Genomic DNA, 14,092 nt, shown 5'->3' on the forward strand with positions numbered 1-14,092 from the left:
TATCAATCCCAGAGGATCTTAAACATGACAACTATGTTGTTATCTCCCACCCCAGCCCCACCTCCTGCCCTGGATCTGTATGGAGCTCAAGAGTCAGTTTAGAGATAAGAGAATCAATGTGTTATCTTGATCAAAGTATGCGCTCAATAGAATGTTGTCACATTAAGCTCAGAATTTTTTTGTATGGTACTGAGAAGCATTCTATTTGAATACAATATGATAAAAGAGGAAACCATGTTACAATATAAGCTTTTTAGAATTCAACTTTCATGGATAATGATTAAATCATGATCTACACAGAATATTATTATTTCAAGAAAACCATTCCAAAAGTATGTATACTATTCCGAAGAGATTTCCATAACTGATCCCATTGTGAAATTGCCCTATTTACTTAAAAAAAAAAGTAAAATTTTAACCACGCTGAAGAGAGTCGGATAATGATTAAAAATGGCCAAAATAGAGACATTTTTATCAACTCAGAAAACAAATTTCACCACACTACAATAAGTGCTGTTCTCTAACCATGGCAGTTTCCTAAAACTTAATTAAAATTTAACAAAGAAAGTCTAATGAGTTAAATGAGTCAAAGGCTGGCCAGCCCGAAACAAAACAAAAATAAATTCCAGGAATTTAGATAAATAGGGCAAGTCCACAATTGGAATAAATTTAGAGTTCTCTCTGAAGTATTCTATAGTTCCCTTATCAAGATTTTCCTAAAACAATTCCTTTTACAAATCTACTTCTGATGATAAGAAGAAAAATTATAGGCATAATGTGATTAATTTTATAAGTCGGTACTCCTATCTGCCCCAGGCCTACATAGATTAAAGCTAATGAAACATGCTGGCCAACCAGGACTGATTGCTGGGTCTACCCATGAAGGAACTGCATATTTTCTGGCACTTGGAGTAAAAAAAAAAAAAAATCCTCTTTAAATTTAACTTCCTATATTTAATCTTTGGCTTCCCAATTTCCCCAGCTTTGTTCAGCCCAACTGTATAATGCAAGTGCTGGGATCATCAAGATTAGTGGGCAGCCATAGTATTTTGCTTTAAGAACATAAAAATACCATAAAATATATGCCTCTGTTTGAGCCATAGTCAAAACAATGGTCAAAGCAGGAACAAGTGAATAGAGGCAACTGTGAGAATTCGTGCTTGGAATTTCCTGGGGAAGTTGTAAACTTTTTTTTTTTCTCCTTTCTAGTGGTTGTCAATGGTTAAGACTTTGTTTATGTGCTGTAATACTTCCTGCACAGGTGTAGCTTGAAATTTAGGGAGGAACTTCAAGAGAATAAGACTCTACCATTTGTTTACTGTTATAGATGGTTGAGTTGTAGCTGAGATTTTGAATTCTGACTCAAAGAGAATAATAGAAGGATAAGTTGGATCCTACAAATCATTTTTGAGCTAGAGGTGATTTTAAAAGAGGAGGGAAAAAATACATAATAATAATTGAAATTTTACTATCTGCCAGACACTATACATAAGTTAGCTCTTCTAATTCTTAAATATTTATCTCAAAAATATTACTCCTATTTAAAGATGAGAAGACTGAGACTCAGAAATACTGAATTTATTGAAGTTACTACAACAAAATGGTAGCCAAATTATAATTAGACACCAGTTTTCTCTAAGCTTGGAGCAGGACACACAGTGATAATTAGGAAGCTTATGTAATTTATTCATTTATAAAGTAAGTATTTATTGCATGTCCATTATATTCTGAGTAGAGAATCACTCCTACCAGGTGCTCACACTCTGTAATTTCTGTTGCTTTGTCTTGATGTATCATTTCCCCTTGAATAGTCATTTATTCATTCAATAAAATTCTATTGGCAACCTATTCCAGGCTAGGCCCTGTTTTAAAGAAACTTTATACATAGAGAATAAAACACGTTCTTTAATAGCCCCTCCCAAACCTATCCCCCTATAACACACAAAGTTGTGGAAGAGACAACGAACAAATAGTAACGTATATAGAACATTGTTTAATAATAAATGAGGGGAGGGGAAGGAAATTTGCGATAACAAAAAGGAGAGCAGGAGAAGTCCACACAGAGTAAAAGCCTTAAGGAAGTTAGGAGAGGAAGCATGAAGACATCTGGGTGAAGGAGAATTCTGAGCAGAGGGTGGAGCCAGTTGTCAAGGCCCAGCGGCAGCCATAACTGGAAGAGGAAAATGACTAATGATGTCCAGGGAGAAAACAGGGCTAGTTTTGCAGGACCCAGAGTGAGGACTTGAGTGAGGTGGAATGTCACTGGTGGGTCTGAATCGGTGGGATGCCATCATCTGACTTCAGTTTGACAGTTGATTTAACCGTATATACTTATCCTAAAGCCTAACACAAAGGCAATACCTTCCTTTTCATATAAAATCCAACCAATGCAGCATGATATAAAGACCTTTAAGAGTGATTTAGGTTTAGCACAGATGGGGCAGCCTGAAGAAAAGATAAATGAACTTCCCTTGAATAAGGTATTTCCTGTATTGTTTTCAATCTGCCCATAGCAAGTCCGAGGCTCTGGGCCAAGGGATACAATACCAACCAGCAGTTTTGGCAACTGCTTTAGGGGTGTTCATAGAGCCATGGAACCAAGTGTTTTTCAAACTTTGTGAAAATGAATCCTTTCAGCACTTCCCTCTGTGCCTCCAGGCAACCTATTTTTAAATAATGAATCATCAAAAAAAAATAATAATAACCATGGAATATTTTTCTCAAAAGGAATAGACCAGCTTGAAAATGGTTGATATTCCCACCCAAAGGCATTTCCCTTCTGCTGAGAACTTCACCACTGTGATTACTGGGGAGACATTAGACTCCAGGTTTGAGTGATGATAGTAGCATGGGTTTAAGTGACTTTCCTAAAGTTGCACACTTAAGAGTTGCCAGAGGTTGCATATCTAATTAACAACAACTTTCATGAATGAGCATCTGCACCACGCTAGGCACTGTGCCAAGGAGCTCCAAATGTGCAAAAGGAGAGGAAAAGGGAAATCCTGACTTGAGAAGGGAGAGCAAATCCACTCTTCTTCTGCGTTTTTCTATTTGGGCTCCTAATGGATGGATGATGCTGGCACACATTAGGGTAGGTGAATATTTTTTGATCGGTCTGCTGATTCAAATTCCAAGATTTTCCAGAAACGCCTCACGGGGAATACCTCGAAAATGTTTTACTATCAATCTGGGCATACCTTGGCCCAGTCAAGCTGACGTAGAAAATTAACCATCACATCATCTCTGAATTAGAGTTTAAGCAGTTATTGCATACGATGGGGCTTTTACTCAAAGCATCCCCTGACTTTACTAGGCATACACCTGGAAACTGTTAAGATATACATTTAAGGCTTCTCTACGCAGGCAAGGTGGTGCACCTGTAATCCCAGCTACTCTGGAGGCTGAGGAAGGAGGATCAAAAGTTCAAGGCCAGTCTGGGGATTTAGCTCAGAGGCAGAATGCCCCTGGGTTTAATTTCCAGTGCCTTAAAAAATAAACAAACAAAAATCTTCTCTGTTTACTTTCAGTTACCCATGGGTATGCTCTTTGGAGTAGAAATCCCTAATTTCTATTTTGGTAGAAATCATTCATTGATTTGAGAGAATTCACTAGATCTTGACTATGTGTCCTGATATTTTTCTGGAATAAATGTTTTCAATTACATAAAAAGACTAAAGCCCTGGCAATGAGAGAACATACTTTGAAATTCCAGATAAATAAATAAATTTTCCCAGAGTAATTCCAAAAGACTTTGTATACTAGTCATCCTCGTATATAAATCTACATGAAGAAAAATACATACTGCAGGTTCACTTAAAAATAACCTTCTCATAAACACCATCCTTGCTCATACCCTCATCTTCATCCTGATGATAATCAGCGATGTTACCAGTATGCCATTTCAGGTAATGTTTTGAAATAAAATTCCGTGTACAGAAGATTTTATTTTAGCAGCGTTGAGTGAACTGGGGGCAGAGGTGATATCAAAAAATAACCCTTGCCCTTGAGGATTTCTTTTCAATCTTAAATCAAACCAGAGAACCATCATGTACATGTATGAAATTATGTCAGTCATTCTAAATAATGATTAGAAGCTGACGTAAAGCAGATAGGAAACACTCATTCAATAAATATTTGGTCCACACTTACTGGCTGATTTTGCTTCAGGCATTGGCTCAGACAAGATAAAGAGATTTGATGAAACATGGAATATTGCCCTACTCTTAAAGTACTTAAAGTCTTGGGGGAAGAGAGAGAATGACTGAGAAATGTGCAGCCTTCTAGGTGGCAAGGATTTGCATATGGCAGCATGTGCTTTGCATGGGGACAGTAAGACAGGATGCAGTTTGGGGGATTTACAGAACATCCAGAGGAGGTTGTGTCTTACCCTGAAGGAAAAACAGGAGGTGACAGGTGATGAGGGTGGGGAAGGAAGAGTGGGAGCTGCTCCAGAAGCTGGAAAGAGGAAGCGTGCTTTAGATCCCATGTGTTAGGGGTGATGGCGCTGGTTCTCCAGCCTGAGCCTACACCAGCATCCCGTGGAGGATTTGTTAAAGAACAGATTGTGGGGCACCATCCCAGGGTTCCTGATTCAGACCTGGGCTGGGGCCCTGGGTAATCTGCATTTCTACAGGTTCCCAGGTGCCACTGACACTGAGGACTCCACCCTGAAATCCATGGGTTAGAACAGTGTGTGAGGTGAGCCAAGGCATGAGTGAGCCTGGAGCTATAAACTGATCTCTGTCCCTTCCAAGGGTGCTGAGGGCAAAGAGATAAAGGGAGAGGATGATAGGTTGAAATTTGGGTTTTAAGAAAACTTACTCTGAGTGGGGGGTGCAGTGGTACATGCCTGTAATCCCAGCGGCTCAGGAGGCTGAGGCAGGAGGATAGCGAATTCAAAGCTGGCCTCAGCAAAGTCGAGGCACCAAGCAATTCAATAAGACTCTGTCTCTACATAAAAAAAAATACAAAATAGGCCTGGGGATATGGCTCAGTCACCAAATGCCCACAGTTCAATCCCAGGTACCCACCCACACCCGCCACCAACACCAAGAAAAAGAAAGAAAGATTATTCTGGAAATAACGGACAGGAGAGGCAAGACTAAATATTTATTTTGGCTTTTATAATAATAATTCAGGAGATAGATACAGGCATTAGAGTTAAAGAACATGAAACCTCCCATTTGACATTCTGGGGAAAACCAGAGCCAGAACACTATACCAAACTAAGTCCAATAGGCTAGAGAGAACTCTAAATACACCACCTAGTTCAGGGACCAAGAATAAAAGACCAGAGCTGGGCGTGGTAGTGCACATCTGTAATCCCAGCCACTGGGGAGGCTAAGGCAAGAAAATCACAAGTTCAAGGCCAGCTTTGGCAGCTTAGAAAGACTCTAGGCAACTTAGCCAAAATAAAAGAAAAAGCAAAAGAATTGCAGTAGTAGCTCCATGGTAAAGCATCCCTGGGCTCAATTCCCAGTATAAATGAATGAATGAATGAATGACCAAACAGATAAATAAATAAAAGACTAGACAGACAAGTCAAGGGACAAGTGATTCTGGAAATTACCCGAGCAGCCATTGTTGTCCATTGGTCTCCCACTCCTCAGTGGGGACACCCATGTTAAAAAGACCCAGCATGAAGAAGTAAAAATTGAAGAGATGTTTTCCTTAAAGAAATCAGTAGTGTTGGGGCACTCTGAGATTCCGTTAATTATTGATTTGTATGTAGGCTCCTTGAGTTCCAGGTAAACTGTAGAACAACTCCTGGTAAGTCAAATGAAGCTGAAGCTCAGGCAAGATGACAAATTGGTCAAACTAAAGCTTTATTTTATTCTCTAATCTTCACAATGATACCAGCATGATGGAAACTAGGATTTCTAAATTCTGTCATAGGCATTGCAAGAACCACTTGTGTTACATAGTACATGTGGTTGGAGCATTTAACCATAAATTGGGAGCAAAGTGAGGTCTTAGACTAACAGGATATAGTTATTAAGAATGTCAAGGAACTGCTGCTCTCTTTAATCATACTAAAATAATTGGAACCTCTAAAAATGAAACAATGGCCAAAGGTCCTTTCCATTTAAAGAATTACTATTAGCTAGAGGAAATATGCCTTGTTACTCTGAATTGATTTCCAAACAAGGGCAATTACACTTTATACTAAAATAATCCCATGAGCCTACAACAGATGCAGGGAAACACGTACCAAACACTTGTGTGTGCACCCACACATGTACACTATATGTGATAAAAAGCTCATTGCAAATGTGTTTTTTTTTTTCTTTTTGGTACCAGGGATTGAGCCAGCAGTGCTTAGCCACTGAGCCACATCCCAGCCCTGTTTTTATTTTGAGACAGGGTCTCGCTAAGTTGTTCAGGAGCTCACTAAGTTCCTCAGGCTGGCTTTGAACTTGTGATCCTCCTGCCTCAGGTTCCCTAGCTGCTGGGATTCCAGGTGTACACCACAACACCTGTCTGTTTTTTCTTAGTTAAGGGTGGATTAAGCGTTCCCTAAAAAAAATAAAATAAAATTCTTAATATATTTTTGTCATTTATTCATTCTCATTTATGTGCTAACTAACTTGAACAAAGACAAAATCTGCACTATTGAAGCTGTGGAGAAGAATAGGTATTAAAAGTACATTTTAAATATACCTAATGTTTAAAGCTGAAGAAGTTTTGGAAGAGATAGAAGAAAAATATCCATTTTCCAGAAGGCAAATTGAGAGGAGAGCAATGTGGAATTATCATTAGTGCCAGTGAGAGCTACAATCTCATCAAGAGAAAAAGATAAACCTGATCAGATGCTGTTAAACTGAAGTATCCAAACACGCTGATCATAGTAAGAAACAAATACAAGTTAAAAATTCCTCAAAACTTGCTGGGTACAATGGCACATGCCTGTAATTCCAGTGGCTCAGGAGGCTGGACAGGAGAATCTTGAGTTCAAAGCTAGCCTCAGCAAAAGCAAGGCACTAGGCAACAACCCTGTCTCTAAATAAAATACAAAATAGGGCTGGGGATGTGGCTCAGTTGGCTAAGTGCCTCTGAGTTCAGTCCCTGGTGCAAAAAAAAAAAAAAAAAATCCTCAAAAATGAAAATAGCAACATTCCTTAAATAATGTAGGGTCCCCCTGCTGCCCCATAAAAATAGCAAATCTCCATTTCCTTATCATTAGCTTGCTTTCCTCCAGACCTGTAGTTGCAAACAAAGCTTGCTAAGGAGGCTTTTGCCACCAGCAGCAGGGATTCCCTGATCTTTACATTGTTGTTGATGCTTGTTCTAATCAGAGCTTTGATTTTTTGCTGAGCTTCAGGACAAGACTCTAGATCCAGTTTGTGAACAGCAACAAGCAATGTGGCAATTAGAACAAATTCTTCATAAGCTCACTTCTCTGCAAAGACTGGAACAGTGCCCAATTCAGAGAAACTTGTCATTCAGTTTGCAAAGACTCTGATCCAGTAGAATCAAACTGGGTTGGGGTGCAAAGAAATTCTTTAATAATTCTTAGAATCATAATATTAAGTGATAAACTTAGGCACATTAAATTTTTAAAAAAATCTTTTTAGAGATAGGTGGACACAATATTTTTGCTTTACTTTTATGTGGTGCTGAGGATCCAACCCAGTACCCCACACATGCAAGGCAAGCACTCTCCCCTCTGAGCCACAACCCCAGGCCCACATTAAAATTTTAATGAGTTTATTTGAGCAGACAGTAATTTATGCTTTAGGTAGCACCATCAGACCCCAAGAAGTTCAAGGCTCCGCCAAGGGGAAGAACAAGCAAAGCTTTTATCATGTTCTCAGGGAAGAAAGACAAAAAAAAAATGTGATTGGTTAAAGTGGAAAGTCCCTACTTAGAGGTTTAGTTTGGCAGTTGCTGATTGGTTAAGCTTATGTTTAGTTTTTCTATTTACATTGAATTGGGCTTTGGTTTGCTTGCGTAGAAACCCAAGGCACTGGAGCCTTCTCAGCCCACTGGCTTCCCAGTTAATTTTAACAGTAGATTTGTATGCAACCTTAGAGATCTTCTTCTCAGTGTCACTTATTTCATATACTCCCTGGCCTTATCAAATTGTAGGAAGTTACATATCAAATTGTATGAAGTTACTTGCTTTCTTATAGCAAGTTTACCCATTGCTCTAAGAATGACTAAACAAATATTTCTGTCTCAATATAAACTGTACTAAAACCAAAACAGTGAATGCTTAGAAGCTGACCACAAAATTTCATTTGGTCCCTCATCACCTTCCTGGTGGAAAAAGGGTGCTTCAGTGAAAAACTGTGTCCTGATTAGAGGTTTAGCATGCAACCCTGGGAGTTATATGACTTTGATTCCATGGGGACCCTGTAACCTTCATTGCCCTTGAGCTATCTTACAATTGTAATATGTAGAACAAAAGTAGCAATGCAATAATTCTTGTTCATAGTAATACAAATAAATTCTGTCCAGTGGAGGAACCCACTCCCCCAATCTGCACTCTCAGAGGGACAGACAATAGAAGGAGATGGGGAGGCTGTTCTGTTATTCATGTGCATGTTTCTTCCAATATTTGTCATCTATAAATGGCCCAGCTTTTTGACATCCTTGGTCACGTTGTAATATCTTTGTGTTTTTTCATTGATGACATAAAATCTTTGATACATGTTCATTTTATATCTGTATAGAAATCATGCACGCCTTTACCTTTTTAAAAAAACATTATTCTCTAACAGCATAATGACTTTTTAAAAAATTTTTTAAATATTTATTTTTTAGTTTTCAGTGGACATAACATCTTTGTTTTTGTATGTGGTGCTGAGGATCAAACCCAGGCCGCACTCATGCCAGGCGAGCACGGTACCACTTGAGCCACATCCCCAGCCCCCAGCATAATGACTTTTAAATAATTCCAGATCCTAGTAATTGAAACTAATCAAATCCATTTTTTTTTCAGTTTTTGTGTTATTTTCTTCTTACTGCAGTAGTCTAGTTGAAAACAATAAATGGCTAATTGGCCAAAAAGCTTTAATTTCAGTTAATTTTCATATTGTCTAAGTAATGAAAAAGTTAAAACATCAGCAAGTAAGTTTAGGAATTAAGCTGTCTCCCCACACCCACACCCCTGCCGTGTGTGTGTGTGTGTGTGTGTGTGTTGGGGTAAAAGGAAAAAGAAATTGATTACACAGTAGGCACTAAATACTAAAAGTATTAACCCAAGAATAGGATGTGGATTGAGAATATTACATGATAAAAATTCTAAAATATTCATTTGGAGTATCAGAAAAATAAAGTTAGATGAAAGCATTTATCATGAGAGAAAACAAAAAACTATTATCTTAAAAGAAGTTATTTTCAGGGCTGGGGTTGTGGCTCAGTGGTAGAGGGCTTGCCTGGCACATGTGAGGCACTGGGTTCAATCCTCAGCACCACATAAAAATAAATAAACAAAATAAAGGTATTGTGTCAATTTACAACTAAACAAAATATTTTTTTAAAAAAGTTATTTCCAACTCTATTAAAGATTACGTAGCACTATAACCATGTTCCAGCATTCCTTCAATTTGTACTACAAGTTGATTTAATATTTAATTACTGAGACTAGTACAAATAAAAAGTAAAGGAAGCACTGGGCTTCTGCCATACTTAGTCATATCCTCAGACAGGTGCACTCATTTGACAAACAGAAAATGTGTGTGTGTAAAGCATCATGCTGAATATGATGACTGTTGATTTAAGGTTCATTTCCATCTCTACAGTGTTAGCCCATTCCATACCCAGCCGGGCAAAGGAGACTGTACTTTGGCACTTGTCTGGCTGAGCTGAAGGAAGGCACCCAGCCACTCCCACACCTCAGCCTCCTCATCCACAATGGGATAAGTCCTGTCAATCAAATGGTTGTTTAGAGGATAAGACTGCATACTATATATAAAATATTGTGAAATTTGGCTCATGTTTTATTTATTTATTTTTTTAAGCAATGATGGCTATTGAACCCAGGGCCTTGCACATGCTAGGCATGAGCCCTACCTCTGGGCCACATCCCCAGCTTTAGTTCATATTTTAATTATTATTCTACTGAACTAAAAACACATTCATTTTAGAAACACATGGATATCTAGAGGAAGCTTTTGAATCTATCCTGGGATTGAATTATTATTATTATTACCCCAAATATTTTCCATGTAGTGTTGAATTTAATGATCACAATAATCTTATGATTTAACCATAACTAAAATCAATTTATATAGGTGATCAAATGAGGATCAGGAAAGTTAAATCATCTCCTAGTCCATACCAGTTAACCAGGGCCTGGGTCAGCATTTGAACTGGGGCTTGACTTGTTCCAAAAGCCTTCCACTGTTCTGTATTGTTGCTCATTATAGTGGGTGATTTTAAACTGCTTAACTGAAGAAGTCAACATTCTTCAAATAATTATTCTCCCATTAAGAACCAAATCTATATCATATCCTTCATCAAGAATCAACAATGACATTTAGTTAATCCTTGTATAAACTAGCTAACTAGGACTTCAACCTGCTTGATTTGGCAGCAAACAGTCCCTGTAAACCAGAACTCCTTCAATGCTGTGGACATTTTTCAGTATTCAAGTGCATTGCAGGGTCCTAAGAAATGTTCCTCCGCAGGAGAAAGTTTTCTGAGGTAATTGAAGTAGCTATGGTACCTGATGTAACCTCTGCTAGTTCATTCAATTACAAAATATGAAACTGCACTAAAAGGTTTTGGGAATTTTCAAGAGTAAATATTTTAAGTAGTTCTTCCAACAGTGAGCTAATCTTGAATAAATAATGCCTGAGATATAACGCCTATAAGAAATAACCTTTTGAAGCTAAAAGAAGAACTCTAAAACGTAAACCATAGATACTTCAAGTGCTATCACACAGAGTCCCAAGCAAGGACAAAATTATGATTCTATCAATGTTCTCCATTTCAAGAGTCTCTTGGTCTATTGAAGAAATTCTCATTTTTGCTGGGCACTGTGGTACACACCACTCAGGAGGCTTAGGCAGGTAGATCACAACTTCAAGGTTAGCTTGGGCAACTTAGCAAGACCCTGTCTCAAAATAAAAAATAAAAAGGATTGGGGATCTAGTTCAGTGGTAGAACACCCGTGGTTTCCATCCTGAGTATTACATACACACACACAAAAGTTTTCATTTTGATTATCTGTCTATGTGGTGATGCCAATACCTCAGCTCCTCCTGTGAATCTGTCCCTAAAAAGAGCAAGGCTGTCCAGAAATAGGAGTCATCAGAACTTGCCTTATTATCCACCAAGATTTAAATTAGTCTTTTGGTAAAACAAGTCAGTAAATCAATCATCTGCAAATCTGTATGTATAAAGAAAAAAATGTAAAATAAGGTCAGATGGAGGGACCAAGCCCTGCGCAACTACTACCTGTAGTTTAAGTTGGAAAGTAGGATAAATATTCAGGAGTCTGGGAAGGACCAGTGAGAGAAGTCAGTGTTCACGCACAGCAGTGGGTGATGATGGAGCCATAAGAATCATTTTTTTTCAGAAGGAATACATGGTCCATGGATAGAGTAGTAAGTAGTACACAGGCTGGTGAAATGAAAGCACAAGAGCATGCATGTCTCTCAATGAAGGTCACAGTGACCCTAAGAGAGTCATTTTTGTTGGAAACATGGGGATGGAAGCCAGATGGAGGGTGTGGAGGGACAAACAGGATATGAGGAAACAAAAACAGTGAACACAAAGAACTTTCTGGTTAGTTGGACTGTGAAAGGTAGGACAAACATAGGAAGGTTGACAAACACAAGAAAGGAGCTTGGGGCCAAGGTTCTGTCTTTACATGGGAAAGATTAGAGTGTACTGAAATGCCAACGGCATGAATCAAAACTGAAAATACAGCAGGAGGAAACAATGAATTGGGCAAAGTTTTTTTTAAAAGTGGGATCCTGAATATGTGCAAAGACATGGGCCTTGATGAGAAAAGGAACAGGCTTGGGAACAAGGACAGGCTGGGGGCAGAGATCATTACCTCTGATGCTGGTAGAAGAAAAGGAAGAATTTTTTCTTGTGGCTTCAGATTTTTGAAATCAGAAAGTAGACATTAAGTTTACCTGTTGATAATGTAAAAACTAGGGGCAAAGTGACAGTATGCTTTTCTATCTTTATGCTTTATTATTGATTATCCTGAGTATGTGCAGATTCCAAAAATTAACTGTGTTGTTTAATAACATTAGCTGTTGAGGGTTTGATGGATTTTTGTATTCTTTTTTTGCAAAAATCCTGAATTAGAGCAACTGGAAACTGTGTTTGAAATAGCTCATTTGTATTTCAGAATAGATTTCCTGGCAGTATTTAACTTTCAAGTCCAGAAGTCAGACAGGGATCTTCAAAATAGAGGGTGGGTCAGTTCAGAAAAGAGGAGGATATAATTGTCTCAGGCATATTCTGATACATGCAGTGAGATGAGTCATATCATTGAAAGAAGATTCCTCGACAGTGAAGACAAAGAAAAGTAAAGCTGTACCTTTTATTTTTTTTAAAAAATAGTCAACATTAACAGGTGAGTTTCTGTTGCAGAGATCAATTTGATCAGAAGCATAGGGAAATAATCTTAATTAAGGAAATTTTTAAACTAACACAGAGGCATTTTAATTGCTCTATGACATTAATTTAAATGACTCTAGTTAAAAAAAAGAGGACAGTGAAAAACAAGAAAATAACCTGGAAAATGAAATGGAAGAAATCTGTTAGGGTATAATTTTGTTTCTGTTACAAGTGCTTATCACCAAGAGATGAAATTTCTAGCATTGAAGAAAAGATCATGGGTAATGGACAGGGAACAGGAAAAATAAAGAATATAAATATGTAGGTATATACATATATAAAATATGTATATATATACATATATATTATATTGAGTGGACAGAAGAAAAAATCATCTAGCACATATGTGCTACAAAATAACATGTCTTTAAGTGATATTGAGAATCACAATTAAGGAAACAATACACATTGTGCATAGTGGAATCAGATTTTTCAAAGGACTTATTTAATAAGGAACTGGCCTTGTTTTTGAAGCATGGGAAACTCACAAGAAAACCATACCACTCGTTAGATGTAATTAATTTCACACAGGATTTTCTGAGAATAACTAAATGAAAACCAAGTTGCAGCTTATACGGAACAAGCTTTAAGTTAAAATAATGAGAGCAATCAGCTATGAAAGACAAAATTGTCACACGCAAAGCTGTCGTGTCAGTGATGTGTTGTTAGAAGTAGAATCTATGCATCAGCTGGGCCCCTCCGCTCTATTGAATTCTCTAGAGACCCAGACTGGAATCATCATTTTGCATATTGTGGAAATTCAAAGTTTCCCATACTTGGAGAACAATCTTCTTAAGATCTAATCTGTTCCTAGGTTTATAACTCTGGGCCTGATGTCTCCATTTAACATCCAGCTGAGCGGGGTATAAAAATCACATCTTTTTTCAAGTCCGTCTGTGCCTGCGTTGGTGAATGTGGGGCACTTTAGGATTTGGTGAAGGATGAGCCAGCAGATGAATGCCTCTCATTGTCAGATGCGGACAGTTTCCATTGAGTCTTCAACAGTCCTCTTAGAAAACCCTTCAGACACTCTATTTTTTTCCCCACTGGTTGCTTTAACTCCTATCATCCAGTATATCCTATTTTTTTTCCCCATAAACTCTGTTCTCTTCTCTCTCTTCTTGGCTTCCCCCTCTTTTACATGCCTCCTTCTCAGAAATATAAGAAATTCCTTTTTCATAAAGAACACTTGAATCATTCTCTTTTCTGACTTTGGCTTTCCTGAACAATACACCTCACCATGATTAATGGAGGCATCTCCTCAAACCAAGGTAGCTTCTTCCTCCAAAGAAATTCTAGCGCAAATTGCTATGAAAACAAATTTAATACCTCCATTACACAAGCACTTCAAAATGATGGCTTTATCCCAAATTGCTAGAAAAGCCCACGCAATGTAGCTAATAGTAATAGACAATGTTACCTGCAATTACTGAGTCTTTCATAGTTTAGGCAGTACCTATAAGAGAATTTTTCTATTCTAAGAAATTTTCAACAAGACTGGCAATTA

Source organism: Marmota monax, unplaced genomic scaffold (genome assembly GCF_021218885.2).
Source record: "Marmota monax isolate L192 unplaced genomic scaffold, Marmota_monax_Labrador192_F-V1.1 WCK01_AAM20220418_F8-fsc00044, whole genome shotgun sequence".
Taxonomy (NCBI): domain Eukaryota; kingdom Metazoa; phylum Chordata; class Mammalia; order Rodentia; family Sciuridae; genus Marmota; species Marmota monax.